Source organism: Lycorma delicatula, chromosome 1, assembly GCF_047948215.1.
Source record: "Lycorma delicatula isolate Av1 chromosome 1, ASM4794821v1, whole genome shotgun sequence".
NCBI classification, from domain to species: domain Eukaryota; kingdom Metazoa; phylum Arthropoda; class Insecta; order Hemiptera; family Fulgoridae; genus Lycorma; species Lycorma delicatula.
The window spans coordinates 171,869,544-171,895,976 of NC_134455.1; positions in this window are offsets into that span (position 1 = coordinate 171,869,544).

Here is a 26,433-nt window from a genome sequence, read left to right on the forward strand (position 1 = left end):
CATCGGCGAACGTGGCGACGATGTAATCATCTAGGGCCGGAATGTCCGCAGCGAATGCGCGCATTGTGGCGAGGAGGGCCATACGCGTGACGACGTCCGCAAAAGAAAGAGTCCGTCTTGCGTTAACTGTAAAAGGTTGCACAAAAGTCATAAGCACTCATTTAATAGTAAGAAGTGTGGTTGTTACTTGAGAGTAGTTGAGATTTACTTTAACTCTCTCGATGGCTAGATTCGGTTTTTTAGGCTGGAGTAAGTATTTCATAGGTGATAGCAGATCCATCGTTCTGTGCAGGAAGTCGACTGATAGAGTCTTCATACGGCAGGACTCTGACACGCATCACGTCGTTGTTAAGCTTGTCGTGAATGGTTTGGACCTGGTCGTTGTTAGTTCGTACTTTCAGTACAGGGATCCCACTGTACTGAAAGATGGGATAGAATTGTTATGTTGGTAGCGGGGTCATCCTATTCTTATAGGAGTTGATGCGAACGCCAAATCGCTTCTTTGGCACAGTGGGATCACGGACGCTGGCGGCGAATTAATCGAAGGTTTCATCGCGCAGGATCAATATGATGTTTTCAATGTAGCTGGCGAGTTAACTAACTTTGCCGGTGCAGTTGATTTGCGATTTTCCATGGTACCAACATCGATGTTACCATTGGTAAGGATATTCGCTTGACCTGGCAGAGAATTTCTTTTCTGCAGTAGTTGAAGCAGCTGAACACCCTAATCCCAGAAGTACGGATCAAGAGAGAGCAGCTGGATAGTGGACTCGGGAATTGACTACGATGAACGGACGGTGGGCCGGCTCAGGAGATCCGCACAGCGTGCGAATGATCCTGATCGGCATGCAGTCTTAATTGGGGATTATCGTCGGAAGAGAACATAGTATTTTCATAAGATTAGGTCTTCTAAACGTGATTCCTGGTGCTCTTTTGTGTAAAAGCAGGGGAGTAAAGACCTGTAGGGCGTTGTTTATCGAGTTCTTGGTCATAAGCGGAAAAAACATTCTTCTATCTGCTCTCTTGACCCAAGATGGTGTTGTTATAGATAAAGATCGTGTCCTCACTTACCTGATGGACGATCTACTTCCAGATGATTCCGAGGTTGGTGGGAGCTCGTATCATCGACGAGTCTGAAAGGAAGTTGTAGGTTTTGGCTCTGAGATTTTGTCTTCAAAAATGACTGAGGCGGAAGTTCGTCAAGTAATTTTTAGCCTGGCTAAGATTAAAGCCCCCGGATATGATGGTATCATATTAGAGCTCCTTGTTCGCACATTGCCCGTGATTGTTGGTTCTTTGACTAGAGTTTTCAATATGTTGCTTTTTGCCGGACACTTCCCAGCGTGCTGGAAACGTGGTGTGTTGAAATTGCTCTTCAAAGGTGGCGACTAGGATCCCACTGTAAGTTCCTCCTACCGTCCTCTCATGCTCTAGCTTGTAGTAGGTAAGATTTTTGAGAAGGTCATTTACCTCCGTATTAATAGAAGGTTAATTTTTAACCATATGCTGATGAAAGACCTGTATGGCTTCCGCCGAGACAAGGGCACAGAGGACGCGCTTCTTAGGGTCATGGATTTATCATTAGCCAGAGAGTGCAACTATATACTCGGTGTCTTTTTGGACATATCAGCGGCGTTCAACAACTTGTGGTGGCCCTCTGCCTTGTTTCAACTGCAGCAACGTGGTTGCACGTTAAATGAGATCAGAACTCTCTCTTGTTACTTCAGCGACAGAACTATCGTCCAATCATGACGGCAGTTCGGAAGTAGGAAAGACCCAGTCTAAAGGTTGTCCACAGGGCAGTGTTCTAGATCCACTCTTCTTTGTCATTGAGTTCGATTCTGTTATCGTAGTGGCTGTCGTAGCTTATGCCGACGATGGGCTACTGCTGGTCGATGGCAATTCGCGTGCCGAGATAGAGCTCAGAGCGACACAGGTATGTAATGTATTAAAATTGTGAAGTCTTCAGCATAAGATGGTTTTCAGTGCGGAGGAAACCACTATGATGTTCTTGAAGGTTCACCTAGCTGAACCACTCATCTGCGTGTTGTGATGGACAGCCTTCCAATTAGGTACGTTACCGTTCAGAAGTATCTGGGTGTTATCCTTGCTGAGAGGCTTCTCTTCAAGAAGCACCTCCAGTTTGTAGCGAAGAAGGCCATTCATGTTTTCTTCGGTGTCCATACAGTCATTCATCCCGATTGGGGGTTGAACTATTGAACCATGCGTATGCTTTACAAAGTAGTCAGTGAGGCCATAATGTTGTACGCTGCGCCCGTCTGGGCTCATCGTTTATAATTCCAATGTTATTGGAATATTATAATGTTATATATTATAATACTATATTATTGAATATATTATAATGTTATAGGGATATTCTTTTGCGAGCCCAGTGTCTTCTACGGTTAGCTGTTGTGGATCGCTAGAGAACTGTCCCGCGAGAGGCAGTCACTGTGATCGTCGGCATAAAACCCCTTGACATTTAGGCTACGGAATTTAGCGGTATATTTCCAAGAGGGGTGGCCTTCCAACCTCAGGGTGTATGCGAGAAATAGAAGACCAATGTTTTGACTCTTGACAAGCTTCTTGGAGCGATTCTTCTACTGGTCGATACACGCATAGTATTTTTCTATATGTTAGGGAGTTGCGAGCGATTAAATGGGTTTCCCGCAATCGGTATTTTACTCAATTCTTTTCGGGACATAGTGCTTTTAGGGATAGTTTTGCTAGGTTTAGGTTGGTTGACACCGGCTTCTGTCCGGACTCTAGGGTCGATGACATGGACTATGTCCTGTATGTCTGTCCCGGGTACAAAGCTGAGCGTACCAGTGTTGTTAGGGAACTTGAGAGAGTAAACTTCTTCTTTGATCTGCGAGTCAACTGGGGGACTCGCAGAGATTGGGCAATTGTTGCTGACTTCCTTCGATTCCTCGCCCTGCGCAGGACGGCCAAATGGATCTAGTAGAGTAGGAACCCGGGTGGCTAGGGTCCGCCTGGACAGTTTGATTGGGCGAAGGTAGGCGCTTTGGCACCAAGCAACAGTTAGTTAGGTATGAGGTAACTATAATTGCAAAAGCTGTCGGCGGAACGGCGACTGGAGCATGAAACATCATGCATCTGTGAGCTGTAGCGGCATCTCGACGATGGTTTATGAGGTGAATGTCACGCGGGACTCTGCGATGTAGCCGAGTGGGAGTAGGGGATCTATCCGCTCTTCCTAGTAGATCAGACCGGAGTCCTTAATTTTAACATAAATTTAATCTAAGTCTGGGGTTTGAACTAAGTTGAGTTCATTAAGGGAACTAGGAATAAATTTCTTTGTTGCGATCAACATATTCGGTGATATGTTGTGTTTATTTTGCCTCGAATTACGAGACATTCACGAATTGGCTCATAATAAGTAGAACTAGGCGTGGGGTTCGCGCTTCCGCAAGCTGGGTTAGCTAGTTCAGAGAGATACGATGTAGGACATTCAAGATGTCCGGAGGAGGCCTACAGCGAATGCAGAAGCTGAGTTAATGTCTGATGCAAATGTCTACCGAGGCATTTACAACGATGGCCTCCCAACGAGGCCAGGCTTATTATGTGATGTAAAAATCAGAGTGTGGTAGACGACTTCCGTTAAAGGCCAACAGGGCTTGGAAAGGGGAGGATGACGATTGGAACGTCACTAGGCGGGTGTCTTCCCTAAGAAGTTTGAATGTCCACAGCGAATATGGAATACAACACAGGGCCCAGCACAGTGTTCTGAAAGACACCCGACCCAATCTCAAAGAATCTTGAAAACTCGTCATTATATTTCACCTGAGCGAAACGACCCTCAGGATAATTCCGTAAGATCAGGAAGTAGGGTTGAGGAAGATGTAGCTTAACTTTGTAGCCAGGAGGTATCCATACCGTATCAAAGACCTGCTGGATGTCTAAGAACGCCGCCGAGTAGAAATTCCTTTCCTCCAAACACCCACTGATGACTCTGTGGGATTGTTTGATTGTGGAATGGTCACATCTGAACCCAAACTGGTGGTCCGGAATTTTCCCCTTACTCACCAAAATTGGCCGAAGCCTGTGCAGTAGTAACTTTCCAAACAATTTAGATAAGACCGGTAATAGGCTAATCGGTCTGTAAGAAGAAACTTCCTGTGTAGGCTTCTCTGGTTTCAAGGCCATCACCACCTGCGACATCTTCCATTCCGCTGGGAAATAAGAAGTCCCCATCCAGGTGAAAAAGATTTCCTATGTAGTCCTTGAACGTCTTGTCACTGATAGTCCTCAACAACCTCCTCAACCTCTGCGCCGTCCTATTAAGAAGAGCCCTGGACTTTTGAAACGTTGAAAATTCCGCCGAAAACGCCGCTTCGAGGTAATTAGTTCTGTTAATTCCCTCGGATAGGTATTACTCTGGCGGAGTGCAAATTTTCAGGTGTAGACCACCATGCTCCTTCCTGCATGACCGACTTCAAAAGGTACGTCGCGTATTCAATATTCCCAGGGGTATTGAGTGGGAACGGGTCAGCCAGTTTTTCCTCGATCCAGTCCTGATAAGAAACCCAATCCGTTCGTCTCGTATGAAATATAGAATATATACATATTTGATAATTTAAAAAAATATATATTTAGGAAATGTTAAGCTGTTTAGATGTTCTCTAGTTGAATTTTCTATTTAAGAAAATATTAAGTGTTGCAGGAATTTGACTGATAAGTAGATATTTTTGTGTGCATTACAAGAGGCGAAGTTACCGACCTCGTGTGCTTGAGCAAGGATTAATACGAAGATTTTAAGAACCAACAGAAAAATAAAATTTATCTATCATAATAAAAGTTAATCAATTAAATGGAATAAGCCAAAAAGTTACATCATTTTACATTCATTGTAGTAAATGTTAAGTATATTGAACAGCAATATATATTATTCTTTTCTGTAGAAAGAATATATTGAAAAAGTAAACTTCCTAACTTTTCATAAATTAAGTAAAATTGAAGGAAAATACAAAATATATGGGATTCACATAACCTAATCGAATGTCAAAAAGAAAGAACTTTTAGAAGCTATCTTACAAAAAAAATAATAAAAGAACAACGAATATAACAATAATTCTATATTTCAAATATGAAACAAAGAAAATTTATTGTTTGCAAAAGTAAATATAGACGTCGAAATGAAAACCGTTATTACGTGTGATGACTGTTTGATTATTTGAAATGTTGGCTAAACAGTACTGTAATGTTCAGTTAAGGATTTTATCTAGCTGAACTAATCAATTCTCTTACAGCTATATGGCTTACTTGTTTCTCTGCTAACGGGCTACTTTAACAACATACCTCATTTATCAGACGTATGTCTGATAAATGAGGTATGTTGTTTGTTGTCTGTTTTCACTCAATTTTTTTAACAATGAAGTAATTATCTATGAACGGGAATATGTATCATAAACAAAATCAGTAGTTAAAATCCCATATAATTTATTAAATAGTGAAAATGGTTTTGTGTAACAAAATAATGCAGTGTTTAATCATATTTTTATTACTGTATGCAATATCTGAAATAGATATTTGAATAATCTTTAAAATTTATTTTACAAATTCTACTTTTTAACAGAGGAAACACTAATCTGAATTACTAATATAATATTGGATTTATAGATGGAGAGAGAAGTATTACAAATTCTAATGCAGTGCTCTGTGTTTACGAATAAATTGCACCTAAGGGGAATTGAAAGAAGTGATTCGGAAAAAATAAGATAAAGCAAAGAAAATAAAGTGATAAGATGTGTAAGGAGAGAGTAAACTGAGTGATATATTTATCTGTGTTTGATTTTATGCATCGAATTATGCAGTCTGATGAATAGAAATGAAGAAGAGTAAGGGTTAAAGACCTTTAGAAAATGAAAAACTAGATTGGCTCATATATTAAGATAACTAATATTAACTGTGTAACAGAGTGTTGTAAAGGGAATTAAAATTGTTAAAAAAATAATTGGTTTTTCAAATTAGTATAATTAGTCATTTTTTTTAATATAAACAGGACAATTTTACTTTATCCAGAAAGAGATGTGAAAGCTGTTAGCAAACGTTTTGGGGGTAAGAAATAACAAAACAGGGGATAATAGCAGGAAAAGAGTGGAATTGGGTCGCTAATTTAAGGTGAAAAGTAGCTAAGTTACTGATAAGTTTGATAATTTTGGATCAGAATTATAAGAAAATAAAAAGCTGATGTTTGAGATTAAAAAGTGGATTTTAAAAGCAATCACATTTTTCCTAATTTCATTAGATAAGAAAAAAATTTGTCTTAGTAAAATACTCCAAAAAAGTTAACATATGACACAGCTTTTGTGCTTAAAACTTTTTTACTCAAAGAAAATTTTTGGTAATCAGTAAACCTACTCCAGAATTAATGGAATGGATAAGATTTACCTTTAAATAAAGCATAAATTTAACATAAAAATTTACAAAGCGATAATTTGAAAACAGTTTGAAGAACTTCTGATAGCTTCTGATAGTCTGAAGCTTCTGATAGTAAAAGAGAAGTAATAAATAATTTCCAATTTCTTTGTATAATTATAGGTAAGATGCGTGAAACCCACCGGGTTGTTCTAGTGGTGAACGCGTCTTCCCAAATCAGCTGATTTGGAAGTCGAGAGTTCCAGCATTCAAGTCCTAGTAAAGCCAGCTATTTTTACACGGACTTGAATACTAGATCGTGGATACCGGTGTTCTTTGGTGGTTGGGTTTCAATTAACCACACATCTCAGGTATGGTCGAACTGAGAATGTACAAGACTACACTTCATTCACACTCATACATATCAACCTCATTCATTCTCTGAAGTATTATCTAAAACGGTAGTTACCGGAGGCTAAACAGGAAAAAGAAAGAAAGGTAAGATGCGTGAATATTCAGAGAGTTCTAGAAAACGATGTTTAAATGAGAAGATACAATTACGATGCTGTCAAAGTTATGAAACTTTGTATGACGACAAATGGTAATGAAAGATGATTTAAAAGAATTATGTAGGCAGTATTTTTTATTAAAGCTTGACCTCTTTTTCTAAACCTGACATTTTAATTTAGATCTAGTAAACTGGAATTAATACACCTTAATTACTTTCTCTGATGTATGTGTAGGTGTTTGAGTCAATTTCTTTCTATATGCATTTTTTAAAACATGGATGATTGTATATTCTTTTCTAGATTGTACAGTATCCATTTCTTTGAGATTAAGTAAAAATTCTTTGTAGATATAAATAATTTTAAAACTTTAAAATCATGTAATAAACTCAATAATCATTTATTTGAGTTTTATTTAAAGAAAGCATCTAATAAGTGGTCATTTAAAAACTGTTATTTAATGACAAATCTTGCAGTCATAGAACCGTATTATACTTGTAGCTGATAACTCTTAACTTCGTTATAATCACTGAGATAAATACGCATCTCCAAAATACAATCAGCGGATTATCTATACAGTGCAACGCTGAGAAACTTTGGCTGTTGATAATTTCTAACAATTATATTGAGATGCAGGAATGGATTCAGATTAAAAATCTTCACTAATATTATATTAAACTGCTTTAAGTCTTAAAGTGACACATTTTCCTATTAGATATATCAATGAATTCGGTTATTATATAAAAATTATTTTAATCAATATTTTCCATATTTTATGTATACGTAATGATAAGTATATAATCATCAGTCCTCAAAGGCAGGCTAGAATTTACTTACATAAATATATTTATAATAATGAGATTTTAAATTGTAGATTTAACTGTTATAACAAGTACATTGTTATAAAAATAAAATTTGTTAAATTCATCTGGGTTGTATAGAAAAAATTTAAAATGAAAAAATAAACATTTAATTTTATATGTAGAATTAAATCCATTAAAAACGTAACTGGAACAATATTCTCATATTTATTGTTCCTTTAAAATTGGTTTTGAAAATTAGTATAATCGTTTATTTTTTTTTACATTTTCAAGGACTATGAGAATTTTACCGTATCTGGAAGGAGAACAATGTAAAAGGCATTAGCAAAGGGTTTAGGTGGATAAGAATTAATTAACAAAGATAAAAGAGAAAGAGAGTGTGAACTGGATCTGTAATGTTCGGTGGAAAGTAGCTAAGTAAATAAGTAACACTTGTTTAACCATCAAATCTATTTAAATAGAGTTTTTTTTAATAAAACTCCCTCTTTCTTCGTAAGAACAGTGATTGTTTCCTTAATTTTGGTTCTTCAAAAAAATAATAAAAATAACCTGCAAAGTAGTAACTACTTAGTTAAGAATTAACCTTTTTTAACTTTTCTGATTATTTTATTGGATCAAATAACTTTGGCGTACCATTTCTAAATGAAAAGCCGGTCGTGGATTATAGTAGTTGTTAAGTATATAGAGCTGTCATTTCCAAAGAACTGTAAAAAACATGAAATTTCCGTATGAAAAAAGGGATAATTATGGATCACGATAGTTTAATTTCATTATTCTCATTTAGTATTTTAGCTTCTAAGATGATCTAGAACGGTATATCCTTATACAGTACTATTTGCAAGAGATAAATTTCCATTTATGGTGTTCATGATAAAACACGATTTTCTGCATTAAATTATTATACTTCTATCCCACAAAACAATGAAAAGAAGAATTTAAATTCATTCATAAAAAAATTAAGAAAATGGAAACCGGTGGCGTATTTTATTGTATTTTTTAATGATGTAAAAAGTAAAAGAAATTTTTTTTGTTGTATAGAATAGCAATGACAGTTTCCATGCTGTTAATAAAAAGATTACTGTAGAAAACATCAGTATTGAATTATCCATACATTGAAATATTTGTTGTAACTCGAAATTACGTACTCAAAACCTTTCCATTTTTTTATAAAAAAAATTTTAATATTTAGAATTAACACGAGTAGGCCATTTAAAAGTTTTTAATCAGTATTAGACTTTCACATGAAATCACCTTGATCAAATATTAATAGAAGATTAAATACTATAACTTAACGTTAGGAAAATTAATTTTATTTTAGTTTTTTTACATTCCTGGCATCATAACGTTAGAGATATGTTTCAAGCAGGAAAGGATGGTAATCAGAAAAAAATAAGATACGGGTTTTTTTCAATTCATGATCTGGGGAATCAATAAAGCATAAAAGCAGTGCGGAGGACTTACGTACGTATGTAGGTATGTACGTATGTTGATATGTTTGAGGCGTAATATTTTTTGACTGGATATACTGATTTTTATGAAAGTTGGCACAAATGCTCGTATACGGGGCAATTTTATGGTAAATCTTTGGAATCAATAAAATGAGGATATGGTATCGACCCTACTAAAAATTAAGTTTCTTTGGGGTCAATTTTCTCAGAATTTTGGAAACATAACCCCACTTTATATTAAGCTCAGTACATTTTCTTTCATTTCCCTAATAATTGAAAAGCTGTCTTTTTATTATTATACATTTTTCAACCGAATTTTTTAATATCTATTATTTAATTTTTATAAAACTTGTTTCATATATCCATACTTCTCCACTATAAAATAATAAAAAAAAACCAGTGGCATTGATAACATATTCCATGTATAAAACTTAGTCAAAAATAAAATAAAAATTGATTTAATGTTTTCCATTACCAGCCAAAAATCTATCTCCAGTCAGAAAACTGACAACTTTTATCCTCCATTACTAAGCATTTCATCTATAAATATAAAATATTATTCTTCATTAGTTCATTTATAATATCGTTTTTCATGATGAATGTGTATCATTTTCTATATATTCCATTACCTTTATATTCCTCTTTCAAAAATTAAAAAAATATTATCCAAATCTGTATAACAATATTTATTCTTTGAAAACAACGGGAAAAATTGGATCGTCCAAATTGGTCACAAAAATTTCTGGATTCATGCGATAAAGATTTTGGTGATAAAATATGAAAATTACTAGTGTCCCAGAAGAATCCGACTGTGATATTAGCAGTGTGGTTGGTGATTCCGACGAAGACCATAATTTTGTGCTGTCGATTGAGGAGCCCTCTAATACAAAAGAGTCGAGTTTAGAGAAGGAAGAGGACGAAGAAAACTTGTTATAAAATCGAAGGAAGGTACAAGTTATTCATAGCAATTTGTGAGAAAATGAAGACAATGCAGAAGAAGTCATTAAGAATAATCTTTTATAATCGATCATGAAAAAAGAAACACACTTCGCTGAAAGACTGATGTAAAAACAATTTGGACCTTCTAATGCATGGCATGCTAAGATTCTCAAAGAAGGTTTTGAACACCTGCGAGAAAAATAATAAGATTCTTACCGGGTATGTAAGGATGAGAGAAGACTTTGGTAAACCAGCCTAACAAGAAACAGGTTTCGCAGCTATTGTTTGACGACACAATCACAAATATAATTAGAAACGTGGTGTCGACCTACTAGAGTTGAAATGTAAAGTCTTCACCACAAGCCGTATAACGAGGCCCTGGTCTCCCACTATTTCCTGCTGGTTGCTAAATATTGGCACTGTAAATGCCTTTATTTTGTTTATGAGTTTCAAAGAAATCCCTCCCATGCACCTTTTAGATTTTGTAAAGGAATTCAGTTATGATCTTTTTGTTCCTCACCTTCAAAAGAAATTCACTGTGCCTAGTCTTCAGCGAGATTTGAAGAAATTATAAAGAAGACTAGGAGAAAACCGTCCTCATTAATAGTAAGGAGGTAAAGAGAAGAAGGCCCCAGGGACAGTATAAAGAAAAGAAAAGCCTATGCAATGTGTCCATCAGCAAAATGAAGAAAAATTACACATATGTACATGAAGTGTAAAAAAGCTATTTGCCTTTAATGCAATAGGAAAGTATGTGTATAATATAATAAGAAGTTGTCCACAGAAAATTCAGTTTGTGTGTTGTAATTATTTTATTATTATTATTAAAGTAATTACCCTTTTTTGTACTTTTTATTTGTTTGTCTTATTTTTCCTCATTTTATTATTATTATTTTTTATATAAAAATAAACAGATATATATTTTTCCTGATAATCATCATATTTATGTAAAATAAATTACAAATATTTTTGTTGTGTAATATTTCTAAAACATGAAAATGGAATTATTTACTTTAAAACACTCTAGTTTTATTTATAAATGCCTTACCTGTTACTATTTAATATGTAAAAAATACGATACATTAGTTTAATTCCTTATGTTGGTCTCACAGACCCGGGGTTTCGCTTAGTGTTATAAAAAGAGGGTTTCGGGATAAGTGCTAATATAATATTTAATAGAAAAAAATTAAATCTAATAAAATGGATACATTTACTTAAAATAATATTGAATTAATTAAAAAGGGTTCCAACCTTCCAATGGGATTTTTGTTGTGGTGTAATAAGAGAAGATGTATTTTAGAGATTAAATTTATTAGAATCTTTATTAAAAAAAATAATAAAATATGAAATAGCTTTTGAGATAAAACTACAAAAAAAAAAAAAAACTAATGTTATATTTGTAAATATGTATACGACTACAAATATGCATGTTTGAATAAAAAAAAAATTATTCTTCCGCAACTCTGTAAACTATATTTTACATACAAATTACTAATCTATTTAATAATAAAATGTAATTATTTCAAGGAATATTTTTTTAATTTTTTTATAAAAATAAATCTTGTCCAACATTGTTAAAGCTATTCGAATTGTTTGTAAACGTGACAGAAGTCAGTTGTAATACAACTCAGGGAATTTATTAGTTATACATTTTACCAACTAACATAGAGTTTTTTGCTCTTAAACAATACGCTGCTGATGAGGGAAAACAATAGAGATTCAATTTGAGAGTTAGCAACCATTGACAACAGTGATTTGTTCCAATTGTTTTTTGTCTCCTCCTTCTCATTTTTGTTATTGTTCCCCTTCTTTGTAAATCAGCTCTAATATTACATTAAACTAGCAAATAAAAAAAAAACATTAGGTAAGCCTATAATTAAAATGTTTAATACCTTTTACCAATATAAATAAGTAAAATTAACTAATACATTTTATTAGATGATTATTTTTGAAGTAAGAAATAACAGATAAACAATTATTATTCGAAATTTTATTCCTTCAACAGGTGCAAAAAATAAACAACTAAAAAATTAAAAGCAATTCTTGAATCTTTTAATATTTTATTTAGTAAAATTATAGTCTATGTGAATTATTACTGATTTCTTTTTATCTTTTCCACGATAAATTATGTTTTTTTAAATATTTTTACCGTTTGTGACTCAATGGTCAACACCTGTCACATGACCCAAGAAAACCCTGCAAACCAGCATTCTACGACAGGCTAATTTGGGAAAAAGAATAGTAAGTATTTTCAAGTTGTTACTGAGTAGAAAATAATGTTGGATATAACAATGTCTTCACACACATTATGCTCCTAATTTTATTTACCAACATTAGCATGTTATACAACGAGTCGATCTACTACCATGACCAAAGTAGTTTTCTTTCTCTTACCGATCCTGATGATGAAAGGAAAAATCCTGTCGATTTTATGTTCTTGGAATTCCGTTAAGCTTTTGATAAAGTGCTTCACAATCTACATTTAGGTAAACTGTCTTTTCTTGGATTTGGTTATAGTACTGTTATAGTACAATTACCAGTTTTTAGATTACGTTGATATTAATATTTCATTTAACAGTGTAAACGATCTCTACAAACTCCAACATTATTTCAGCTGGGCGATGGCTAGGCTAACAGAAATAAAATGACAAAATAATTCTAGGGAAAAAATTATTGGAACATATTCTTATAAGATAAATATTTCTGCTTTCAGGTAAATAGTCGATGCCAGTGTCTGCAAAGAGATAAGGTTGTAAAAGGATGATTGTCCTCTCGACACGCAATTAATTGGCCTGAGAACCCTCTCAGAATGGTGTTAAGAATTATAGTAATTTTAAGTGTCGTTTTAGAAGTGACTGCGTGCGCACCTGTTCAAATATTCTCATATCTACGAGCGTAGCTAATAATGTATTAAATAATTTAACATTTTGCTTCTCAGCTGAATTTAAAAGAAGGCTTCGTGGAATCTTTCTGTTAAACTGTTAATTAGTAAATTCTACTTGCCGAATTATAATAACGTTTCATTCGTGTTTATGTAGCTTATATTTAATAATTTAATATTTTAAAAAAAATTTCAATATTATTTTGTCGTGACCTGTGCAATGTGTTTATATTTTTCACAGTTTATTATCTCAATTTTACTCTTTTCTCCTATAGATAGACCTATTATCGCGATACTGTGGGATGATCGGACAAAATAAGGGAAGTTAGAGACGTATATTATAACCTGTTATAGTTGAATTATAGTCTATTTTCAAGGCGGTAGACAGTTAAAACTTTAAACAAAATAAAAATTAGCAGCATTACTTTCATGAAAAGAAGGAAAACATGTTTTTTGTAACTAGAAAAACAGGATGCGTTAAATTCATATTATGAATCTCTGGAAGTATACATTTTATTCTATAACACGCTGACCATGTGAATAATTCTAAAAAAAAAAAAAAAATCAATCTTTACCAATAATAATGGTCAGTCAGCCGTAAAGATCGAATAGACCGGGTGGGCGGAATTTGAAATGGCTTATTCTAAAAAAAAATATATATATATTATTAAAAAAGCGTAAAACGGAGGACATTTGGATGTCCACCCTTCAAAATAATCATTCTTCTGGAAGAAAATAATAATTTTCCCTCACAACCACTATAAATGCCAGAACCACCCTACTAAAGTAGATATTTATTTTCTCGATCCTTTCTCACTCAAATCAGTTTACGGTTTTATGGAAAACTTAAAATTTCAATAATAGGTTTATTTTCACAATCATTCAAAAATTAAATTTTATTCTTTCTTAAATTCTCGTATAAAGTATTCTGTAATGTAATGCTTAATCTTCTCTTGAAATACTTTTGAAAAAATTATTTAATTTTTGTGAAATAAATAAAATAACTGCAGGATACGAAAGAAATATCCCACTCCCCAACACTGCTCAAAATAAATCCATTAAAAGAAATTAAATAATTATCCCTTATAAACTATAATTAGTCTTTACTGACTAGTTTGTAGAAGGGAGTTCTTTAATTATTTTATGACAACCAGTCTCCCGTATAATTAAATTTCTTTAAATAATTTTGATATTTTTTTTTGGCTTGATATCGCCACATAAGCTTGAAGGTTGTGCCTGGGATATGGAAATGCAGCGCATGAAAATTGTCGTGCCTGACCTGGATTAGAACCCAGGACCTCCGGATGAAAGGCCGAAACCCTACCATTCGCGCCACGGAGGCCAGCTGAAATTTCCTTTTCAATTTATTTCTTGTTTAATAAATAAAGTGAAACATATTTAGGACTGATAAGTGTTTTTTTTTTATTAGCGTTTATTAATTAATATCTTTTCCATGCATGTTTATTTTTACTGATTTTCACTAATTATCAACTTTGTTGAAAATATTTATTTTTACAATCAAAAGGTTTATACAATTCAAATCTTTTTAAAAATATTTGTTGAAAGTTCTTGAGCATTTTATTATTTTTTTTGATTCAATTTTTCGTATTATAATCAAAATTTACATTCTTTATTAAACCAGAACTATGTTTGTTATTCATTACCGTAGTATGATGCAGTTATTGAAGAAGTGTGTCTCGTTTAAAACTCGTTGAACAGTGAAAGTAATTTCTGGGAGTGTTACATCTCATGAACATAAAGTCAACTAGAACAATCTAGCAATTTCGGATAGAAAATATTTATCTTAAACTTTAGGTATTTATTCATAGTTTATCTTGTACCTGCTTTTTTAGTACGAGTATATTAATTACACTAACTATACAAAGAAATAAAAGTTGATTTAATTTGTGGGCGTAAGTTACGTAAAACTTTAATTACCTTTAAGCGATTCACATTACCTCGGATCCTAGTATAAACAAATTAGTTATCTCTTAAATTTTATTAGCTTATCCAATCATATATTTATAGTACGGTGATTTTCAGAGTAACCTTCCTCCTCTTAAGAAGACTGATTCTATATATCAGCTTTATAATGAAGTTAAATATGTTTCAAAAAATTATCTTTCTCGTACCTTTTCTAAAATTCGTCTTCTAAAATGTTGTTTAAAGCCTAAATTCTTGTCATATTTATCTCTAATGCACTTAAATATTGAGTCCAATCAAATAATGTTCATTTTCTACAATAATAATAGTTCTAATAGATTATGAAAATTACAGCCAAAGAAAATGTACGACTATAGTTTGTTAAAAGTTATGAATTCTATCATTCGCTAACTAATTCTATTTCAATATCGACAATTAAGAGATAAATCAAAATACTTTTGATAAAAATGACATTAAGAGAAATATATATGCTGTTTGATTGTGACAGCAGTAATAATTTCTTACATTAATAAAAAAAAAAATCAGGAAAATAATTTTATTATTAAGATACATATTGATTTTTTACTTAGTACATTAACTAAGATTTTAAAGATTACTTAACAAATAGGGTAATATTCAACTGGCAATATACTTAATTACCAAGAATATTACTGAGGCTAAACGATTAAGAGTTCAGTTGAGTACTTTCCTAACTACCACAAATTTTCATGTATACACGACTTTATTTCTTTGTGAACTGTGTCAATTTTCAGGAGGCTTGTTAGATTCTGTTGGTAAAGCAGTACTAGTTACAGCAGGCATTTAATCCTAGAGAAAACATGTAAGTTTAACTTCCCTTTGAAAACGTGTACGATCTTTAACACTACTTACCATTCTTTGCAAAATATTTAGTCTGTCACTCCATTTTTTAACGAAAAATATTTACTTAGCGCAACCTTAAATTTATTTAGTTTATTGTATAATATATTCTCAACTTGAAGATTATGAATGCGTTATAATACGAATAATATGAGTACAATACGGATATTTCCCAGAAATGTTTAAATAATAGATATTTTACATAACGTTCCCTATCCCCATTACTTTTTAATCTTTACATAGAACTAGCAGTTAATGATGTTAAAGAACAATTTAGATTCGGAGTAACAGTACAACGTGAAAAGATAAAGATGCTACGATTTGCTGATGATATAGTAATTCTAGCCGAGAGTAAAAAGGATTTAGAAGAAACAATGAATGGCATAGATGAAGTCCTACTCAAGAAATATCGCATGAAAATAAACAAGAAAAAAACAAAAGTAATGAAATGTAGTAGAAATAACAAACATGGACCACTGATTGTGAAAATAGGAGGAGAAAAGATTATGGAGGTAGAAGAATTTTGTTGTTTCGGAAGTAGAATTACTAAGATAGACGAAGCAGGAACGATATAAAATGCCGAATAGCACAAGCGAAACGAGCCTTCAGTCAGAAATATAATTTGTTTACATCAAAAATTAATTTAAATGTCAGGAAAAGATTTTTGAAAGTATATGTTTGGAGTGTCGCTTTATATGGAAGTGAAGGTTGGACGATCGGAGTATCTGAGAAGAAAAGATTAGAAGCTTTTGAAATGTGGTGCTATAGGAGAATGTTAAAAAATCAGATGGGTGGATAAAGTGACAGATGAAGAGGTATTGCGGCAAATAGATGAAGAAAGAAGCATTTGGAAAAATATAGTTAAAAGAAGAGACAGACTTATTACGCCGCATACTAAGGCACCCTGGAATAGTCGCTTTAATATTGGAAGGACAGGTAGAAGGAAAAAATTTTGTAGGCAGGCCACGTTTGGATTACGTAAAACAAATTGTTAGGGATATAGGATGTAGGGGGTATACTGAAATGAAACGACTAACACTAGATAGAGAATCTTGGAGAGCTGCATCAAACCAGTCAAATGACTGAAGACAAAAAAAAAAAAATTACGTAAAATATAATTGTGTGCATGTTTATGCAATCACAATACAAAATGGTACGTAATATATAGGTACCTATGTGCAAAGGTTAGTATGTACTTTTCCAGCACTGATATTGGATTTACGAAACATGTTACCACTGATTACGAAGAATTATCCATAGGTGATTGATTAAGTTGCTTATTTCCATATAGATTACGTTGACATAATAGCGCAAATGTGTATGTTTTTGTTTTTATGTTGTACAAAATTAATGATTATTTATTATTTATTTTCCAAATTTAGGCTTTCCAGGCTATGTTAGTTAAGTCATAAACTTCCTTGCACAGCATTTTCATAGAAAGAACTTTTTTGAATTCGAGAATAAGGGATCAGGATCTGACTTTTTCTTTTGTAATAAAATAATATATGTTTTTTTTGTAAAATAACAAAAGCATATTACCATGATTTGAAAATCTTTTTTGTATCCAAATTTTTTAATGTTTTTAATAAGATATTATAATTTTAAGTAGATAATTAAAAATTTAACATATAAAAAAAAAAAAATACAGTCAATATTATACGAAAAATACATGTATAATTTTTAGAGGTTGGGAATCAATTTTAAGAAAGGTTTTTCAAAAAATATTCAAAGTAGGTTAACCTTAACTGTAGTTCCTGTAATAATGTTTTCCCTAAATCAAACACCTTGTTCAATAAAGGCTGAAACAAGAAAAATAACGTTTTCAAAAAATGTATATTCCATTTTCGCACCTAGGTCTACAATTTAAAACATTTTTCAAAATTGTTTGAAAGATATTTTAAGAATATAAAATATATAATTCTGTTTTATTAGGTGGGGATTGATTTAAAAAAAAAAATAACTTTTTAGTTTATTTATACTCGTATATGCATTGTAGGTAACAAATTTAAATAAAGTTTTCACTAAAATGTTTTTGATAAAACCGAAAATGTTTTTGTCATGATATCCCTCACCCCATCTCTGATCAATGTCCCATTTATAAAAACATTTGAGCTAAATTTGAAGACAATCGGTTTGGTCAATCCTGAGGTATAAGGCCAAAAGTCAGTGCGAAAAACCTACTAAATAGTTACATACGTACATACATGTGTTTTCATGGTCTACATCAGTGATTCTCAATCTCTTTAGCTCCATTCCCAAAAATTAAAAGAAAAAAATACATAATTAATATTTCGTGATCCCCAACCCCAACCTAATGAAACCTTGTTAAAACTATTTAGATGCCTTGATAGTGACGGGTATGAACATTCAGGTTTGAAGTGTACAAATATGAGAGATTTACAGGTTCCAACTTGATGTGTACGTACTACTGGTAATTTGGTGTTCTTGAATAATATTCGCTGTAAAAGCATCATGTTCGAAAATGCATATGATATATTTGAATACGTCATGCTCACAGCAGTATAAAAGAGGCTTAAAGAATTGCAGAACGTCACTTTTAGTTTCAAATCGAAAGCGAGCGTATAGTGCCTTTATTAAGTTTATAAAGCGTAACGAAAATAATAATAACTGAGCCTTTTCGGTCAAACGATTTAGCTGTTTTTTCCCCAGTTAGATTCTTATAAATTTGTGAAAAAAACGAAGTGAATTATCTACATGCCGTAAATCGATTGGTAAAAAGATAAGCTTATGCACTGACAATTATTTAAATTATGTTTTTACTTCGGTGAATGGGAAGCCACATTACGTGGTTTGTTTTCAAGTTCTCTCCGATGAAAGCATGAAGCCATCAAAATTAATTCGACATGTTTTAAAAAAAAAACATCATTTGTAAATCAAGCGATACTGATACTGATAAAAGTACACTCGAAGCATTTTATCTCGTAGCATTAAGATGTAGCTAAGATATCTAAACCCCGTATAATCGCAGCAAACCTCATACTACCTACTGTAATTGATTTTTTCAGTATTTTAACAGGCGTGGAGGAATTAAAAATTTGAAAAAATTCCACTTTCTAACGGTAGGTTTTCATGGCGAATCGATGACTTGGTTGCCGATATTCACAATCAGATTGTTCGGCACGTGAGTCCAAATTAAATTTTTAGTGTCCAGTTTGATAAATAAACAGATATTTCAAATAAATATCAGTTCTTTTGTTTTGTGAAATATGAATGGTATAAGAAAATGAATAGAGATGTGAATCAGTCAAAGAAAATATGTTGTTTTGCAAATCAATACCTGGTCATGCAATAGGACAATTTTATTTTAATGATTTTTTTGAATTTACTAAAACTATAACATAGATTGGACAAAATGTATTGCTGCGTGTAATGATGTTACAAAGGTGATAACAGTAAAGAACAGTGGATATCTGAAAAATAAAAGATCGTCTTATACCAAGGACGGATGGACGCTCTGCTACCTTCACAGACATGCTCTTGCCACAAAAAAACAGCGAAAACCTGAAACTAAATTTTCTAAAGCTGTAAAAATTGTTAATTTTATTAAATGTTGACCATTACAGAATAAGCTGATTGCTAAATTATGCAATGGAATGGGCAAAAAGTAAAAAATCTATTCTTTTCCCTACAGAAGTCAGATGGTTATCCCGGAGGAAAGTGTTAAACAGGTTAACAGAATTTCAAAATGAATTAATAATATTTTTCAGGGATAAACGAACGCCATTCTCTTTGTCTTTTTACAGAAAAATGACTATACACAGTGTGTTGCCGTCGGCTTACTTAGCTGATGTACTTTCGCATTTAAACGACTTGAATGTAAATTTATAAGGACGTGATAAAAACATTTATTAATGGCAGACAAAGTTTATGCTTTCATTAAGAATATTGATATCTGAGTTATTCGCCTTCAAAGCAAACGCTTTGTTATGTTTCCACTTACTTCCGATTGTATGGAGAAAAATTTGGATGAAGAAGTGGTGTCTTCTTCATCCAAATTCATGGTCAGGCAGCACCGATGATAGTCGTACTTGGAGACGCAGTAAAACACTGGAGATAATGGTAAAATTTAATGGTGCTCTTGTCTTTTTGGGAGATACTGGTTATACTATTGCGCCATGGCTGCTTACGCCATTTAGAAATCCTGATAGTAATGGAAAAAGCTTTCAATAAAAAACTAAGCAAAGAAGGAGCAATTATTGAGAGAGTTTTCGGGCAAACGAAGCAGCTGTTCCCATTGCTGTAAAATTTGATTATAGTAAAAATAGAAAAAGTTACAAAAATATTTTTTGGTAGTGCCATTTTACACAATTTTGGAAAACAGATGAATGATGTATACGAAATAACAGGTGAAGAAATTCATCTTGATGATGAAGAAATTTTGGAAAATGAAGCGGTAAAGGAAGAGTTAGATAGACAGATAAAAAGAAGAGGAAAACAGAAGAGAGCTGAAGAAATGGGTATACTTGGAGTTAATAAATAACTGAAAAGAAAATACTAATTTTTAATCCTTTTGTACTGTGTATTTACATTTATCCCTTCCATTTGATTAAAATAAATAATTAATGTTAGAATGGAAGATGTAGTTGTGTCTAAAAACATTATAAGTAAATAAAATAAAGTTAAAAAAATTATTGGTAAAAAAAAATACATACACAATAAATAAATTTAAAAAAATAAATAAACAATTATTACATACGTATAAGCACATACGAATTCATAGACTGGTGGAAGCTACGAACGCAGGATAAAACATACGTTTGTATGTACGTTTTATAAGTGCACATACGTATATGTACATACGTACGTAGATATGTACGTACCTAAGTATGCAGGTCTAGGTATGTGCCTCATAGTACGTATCTGGTGAAGACCACTAAACAGCATGGTTTTTTGTTTATTTTTTTGTTTATTATTATTATTTGTTTTTTTTTTATTAGGATGGGATAAAAGAAAACAAACTTAATGTTAGGAAAATATCACAAATTTAAACGTCGAATTCGTCATTAATTTGTTCACTAGAAGATGCAAACGAAGTGGTGTCGGTTTCCTTACAGCGTTCCGCTCCTTTTTGTAATTTTTTAAACTCAAGTAAGTCTCCATGCAATTTTATTTCTTCTCTTTTCATTTGAGTTCTGAGGAGTTGTAATTGTGCATTGAGAACAATTGTCTGTAATTCGCTATTTGACAAGAGAGCTGTTTCATCAGCGTCATCTATTTTTCGTTTCAAAGTCTGCTTGGCATTACGAATATCCGCATCAGTTACAGAAAGTACAGGTTTTTCACATTCTTCTGAAGTACGTTTATCTTTCCCATCTTCAAATCCAGCAATTACTACCCTTGAAACTTGTTTGAAATTGGGATTTTCATAAGATTCTAGGGGGCTTACCAAATCCTTCAATCAATTTTATAATTTTATCGCCTTGTTGCTTGTTTTCTGCTTGTCTATTTTCTTTTTAATTTCATACCTCATATTGTTAAGCATTTTCTTTAGTTTGCCAGTGACATTTTCTTTCTCGTGCACTGTTCAAATTCTTTCAGACTGTTTTCTCTTGCTTTTTCTTTAGCATAAATAAATTTAAAGGCCAAAGACTTATTTAAAACAACTTTATGATTTCTTAATACATTTACTATAGTTGCACTACCATCAGCCACATTATTGGTATCGTCCGAAACCGGTAAAAATTGTGTTTCTTCTTCATTCGACGACATATTTAACAATCCAGTTGAAAAATAGAGTTGACTAGCAAAGAATAAGTGAATAAGAATAAGAATAAGACGTACTTTTCCTTTATTTTTCTGCTTAGCCTCCGGGAATTACAATGCAGGTATTACTTCTAAGGATGAATGAGGATGACATGTATGAGTGTAAATGAAGTGTAGTCTTGTACAGTCTCAGTACGACCATTCCTGAGATGTGTGGTTAATTGAAACCCAACCACCAAAGAACATCAGTATCCACGATCTAGTACTCAAATTCGTATAAAAGTAATTGCTTTTACTACGAGTTGAAAGCTGGAACTTTCGACTTCCAAATCAGCTGATTTGGGAAGATGCGTTCACCACTAGACCGACCTGGTGGGTATATGTGATATATTGAGATGATTAAAGGTAACGGAAATGATATCATCATGGACTTACACGAATCATAAGGTTTTTTTCCATTTTTGTATAAACAATTTTAAACATGCAGGCTTATGTTTGATAAGACACCGTCAGCAATTTCTTAAAGAAAAGCAATTTCTTAAGAGCAAGAAATACTTTTACTTAAAGTAAACTATACACAAACTCTTAAGAATAAAAGTAATTACTTATAAGAAAATGAAAATGTTTATTCACTAACTTTTAAGAAAATACTTTTCTGAATAAGTAATTACTTTTCTTAACAAGTAATTACTGATCAGTATTCAGCATAGTTTATTCACATCACCCTTACAGTAGTTGACTTTAAATAAAAAATGATTTGAAATTTCTGTGGCTTTTGAAAAAAACCATTATGATATTTATTGTAAACTGAATTGTGCACACGAAGTGTTACTACCAGGTATTCAAAAATCTGTTAGAGAGTGCATATTGTCTAAGAAACCAAGTGATTAAACACAACTTAAAAATATCTAGATACACATCAAATTACATTATGTTTTTGTTTCAAGACTTTTAAATTTCAATGTAAAAAATTAAAGGGATGGTGGAGTATTCTAAGCGAAAATAATATAAAAAAAATACAGTAATACAAGTAATGGGCTAGTATAAAGTATCACAGCTTGATAATTCCAGAGGTAAGCTAGTAAAAATAAATGTCTCGATCGTAGGGCTGCTTTTACTCCGATAAAATGCTCCATTCTTCCATAGGATTGTAAGCAAAATAAGCCTCTGTTGGTTAGAAAAGTTCTTGACCTCTCCTCTCTAGATGGTTTTGTAGCGAAGAGGAATCACGATACGAAATAAGTGATTTCAACCTTCAGTCTATTTTCTTATCATTCATCCATTCTTTCCTTTTTGTGGTTGAGGGTACTGTACTGGGTACTTTCTGAAGATGCCGAGATCTGTAGAAAAAGTGTTCATTTTTATATACTTTAATTTGATGAGATACTTGAGAAACGTTTGTGAAACACGTTTACATATACAGTGATTAAAGTATAAGCATAATAGCAGAAGTGTATATGAGGTAAAGTCGCTCCTCCTAATAACTTTTAATTAAATACAACATTCAATCAATTAATTTTTATCATTTCATTAAAAAAAAAAAACATTTCCCACAAATAAAAGTTGATCAAGAAGTATTATATATAAAATTAGGTTAATGTTTAATTTTTCAGGACTCTAAACTGAATTTAGAGTCTCAGAGGACGGTTAAAAATCTAATTCATCCTTGACTTTATTTCTTCAAGGTTCTGACAATAGTGCAAATATCTACTACAAAACCTACGAACTATTTCTGAGCAAAGTTTTTTATTGCGTTTTTATGTAACAGATATTAGAAATAATCCAGTATAACTCTTCCTAACTTATTTCGTTTCATAATAAAAAAATTGTGCTTCACGGTTAGAAATACATAAATATTCTAACCATAACACGTAGATTAAAATCAGTTGCTTTTATACGGATTTGAATACTAGACAATGGATTTGATGGTTGGAGTTCGTTTAACCAAACGTCTCAGAAATGATCGGCCTGAGTCTGTACAATATTTTATATCATTTACATATCATCCTCCATCTCATTTGGCCGTGGCGTGGTTGCTTATTGTTCACTAGTTAAACAGATTGCTACGTATACATTAGAAAAATAAAATGGTTAGAAATACGAGTCAACCAATTTCATAAGAATATTGTAAATATATTACAATACAGTATATTACTATACTGCAAATAGCTTATAGAAGATATTCTAAACTTATAATTAAAAAAAAGAATTGATAAAAAAAGTTATAAAAAAATTAATGTATATATATATATTCATTATAAATATATATATTTATACAAGATTGTTTTAGTTACAATTTTCTCTATAAAAAATACATGAGCTGTAGAAAATAATAAAAAAACATTTTTTAGGATTCTTATTGTCTGAATGACTTTTCTTATCGTAATTCTAGCCCTTCTCATGATAGGTGGGTGGTGGAATAGTAGAAGAATGAATACCTTCTTCCATTGTATTTTAAAGCTAGTCGAAGAATGGAATCGAACCTGAAGGGGAATGATCGATCCAATCAAAAGAGAAGCAAGTGGCTGTTCTGACTTCTGTCAAGAGCAAGTATATAATTGGACTGCTATAAATTGTTACGGTGTTTGTGAAAGAGAGAGAAAATGATTGAGAGAGAAGGAAAATCAGAGTGATTGAACAAGAAAAGCCTTACTGACTTCAAGTCCATACATCTCAGAGCTCAGATTTGAGAATATTACAGGGCGGACAAAAAACAAACTTACTGTAATTTTTTTTTCTTCGTTTCACAGACTTATTTTTCTCTGATTAATCTCATTCTTAATTTTCCGTTGATTATTTTCATTGAAATGAAAGAAAATTGATTTACAATTACTTTTTTAAAACGGTTTTTATTAAGTTTTTTTTGAAATTTTATAAAGTAATTTTACTTCGAACAAAACTGCAAGAATATAAAGCTTTATGTTTATTATTTGTTATATTAATTTTAATTTTCATATACGTGAAAATTGGATTACTTACATAGCTCACAATATTACATATGTTTTATTTATTCATAACTCTATTTGTAGCTTAAAAAATATGTATAAAGCATTTACTTTATTTTTAGATATCTGAATTAGCAAAAATGTAAAATAATACGGTATAAATTAGATATAAAAAAATAATGATTTATCCCTCTACTGATAATCCCAGTGATTAATTTTTAATTTTACCTATTTTAAGCAGCAGTTGATAGGTTAGCCATTATCTATGGTTTCTTTTCCTTTAAAACCTGAGATACTAAATTCATTTCAAACTAATTTTGTTAATGTAATCGACATCAACGTTAGTGTTATCTGTACAAAGAGTAATTTAAATTTATTTTTCCTTTAATTATTTTAGTAGTTTTTAACAATATAAATCTGTTTTTACAATAATTAAAACCTTTTATACAGTTACGTACTACAACATAATTTAATAGCGAAAACCATGTTTGGACAGTGTTATTTATATTAAGAAATTGTTTATTGCTAAAAATAAGGGTTTTTTAGAAAAACACTTTACCTTTACAAAAATCAGATATTTTCTTTTAAATTTAACTCACCCTATGTTTTTTTTTCGAAAACTGTATTTTGTTTTATATTATAGATTTTAAATTTGTTGTCCTGTTGATTTAAAAACTATCAAAGTAGTTTTTAAATATTTGATGAGGTATCTTTAGGAAATGTTTACTAACTAGTAGTAAAATAATAACCTTATTTGAGTGAACTACTTAAACCATACTTCAGTGTAGTACATTTCACTGATATTCTTACGAAATATATATTAGCTCTTCCCGTATTCCGACGAAAAAAATTATCAAGTTATTTTGCAAAATTTATAGTTTGTTTAATAAATTTTTCATTAATTGTTTCTATCCTACCACTATTGTTTATTTTCTATTAGTTGTCAGTTATTGTAACATATTTCTCAATTTTTTTATGAGTTTCAAAATGAAAGCTCTTAAAATTAAAAGAAATGTAGCCAACTGGACAAAAAACAAAATATGTACAATAACGAAATTTTGTAGATATATTCAGTCTTAATAAAAGAAAAATAACTGATAGTGGAACAAGTAAGTAATTTTCTTTTTACTTTCTAATATGAACAATTCCTTCTTTTAATTTTATTTATTGTTAATTTTTTTACGGCAAACAATAATTTTGTTAATTCTGATAATAAAAAAATATTATGTATATATAAAATTTAATACTTATTATTTTCTCATGATTAGTTTAATATATACTTATGAAAACAACAGAAAAATGGACGAGAATTTTCCTGTCAACATTGTTTTAGTGGGTTACTATTGACGTGATGGAAATTGGCACCGGGTAAAAAGGAAGTTAGAAAAACACCCTCTTCCTGTGTTTGCACATTCGTTTTTGCTAGTAACAGATGCTTGCAACGATAATATAGGAGTGTGCGCGAAAGAACGAAAATGAGCGAACAGTAGGGAGAGAGTAGAGTATAAAAACACTGACAGAATTTAGTAATGGATGTTTGCATACAGTTTTCGCGCGCATACCTTCTAGCGTGTTCTGATTTATTGTTGGTGAATTGTTTGTCCGCGAAATCAGGAAGTTTCCCTGTCTTACTTCTCGTTCTCATTCTCTCTCACACGCCAAGTTATAAAATACGTGCATATGCGTGCGTAAATTAATCCACGGTCCTCGCCTCTCAGTACACGTGCGTGCCTTCCAACATTTGTTTGTACAACTATTTTGCTCCATATTTTGTTTTAGTTCACAAATTACTCTTGCGTGGTGATAATTATAATAGTATGAGTATAACGGAATTTTATTTTTTCATCTATAATTATGTTCCATCGAAAACTGCTCTTTGTCACACGATTGATTTAAGAAAATAAAAACTGGTTGCTGTCAAAATAAATGAATGAAATTACTAATTATGCTCGGTAGTATAAGAAATGTCAAACTCGTTTATTATGAGTA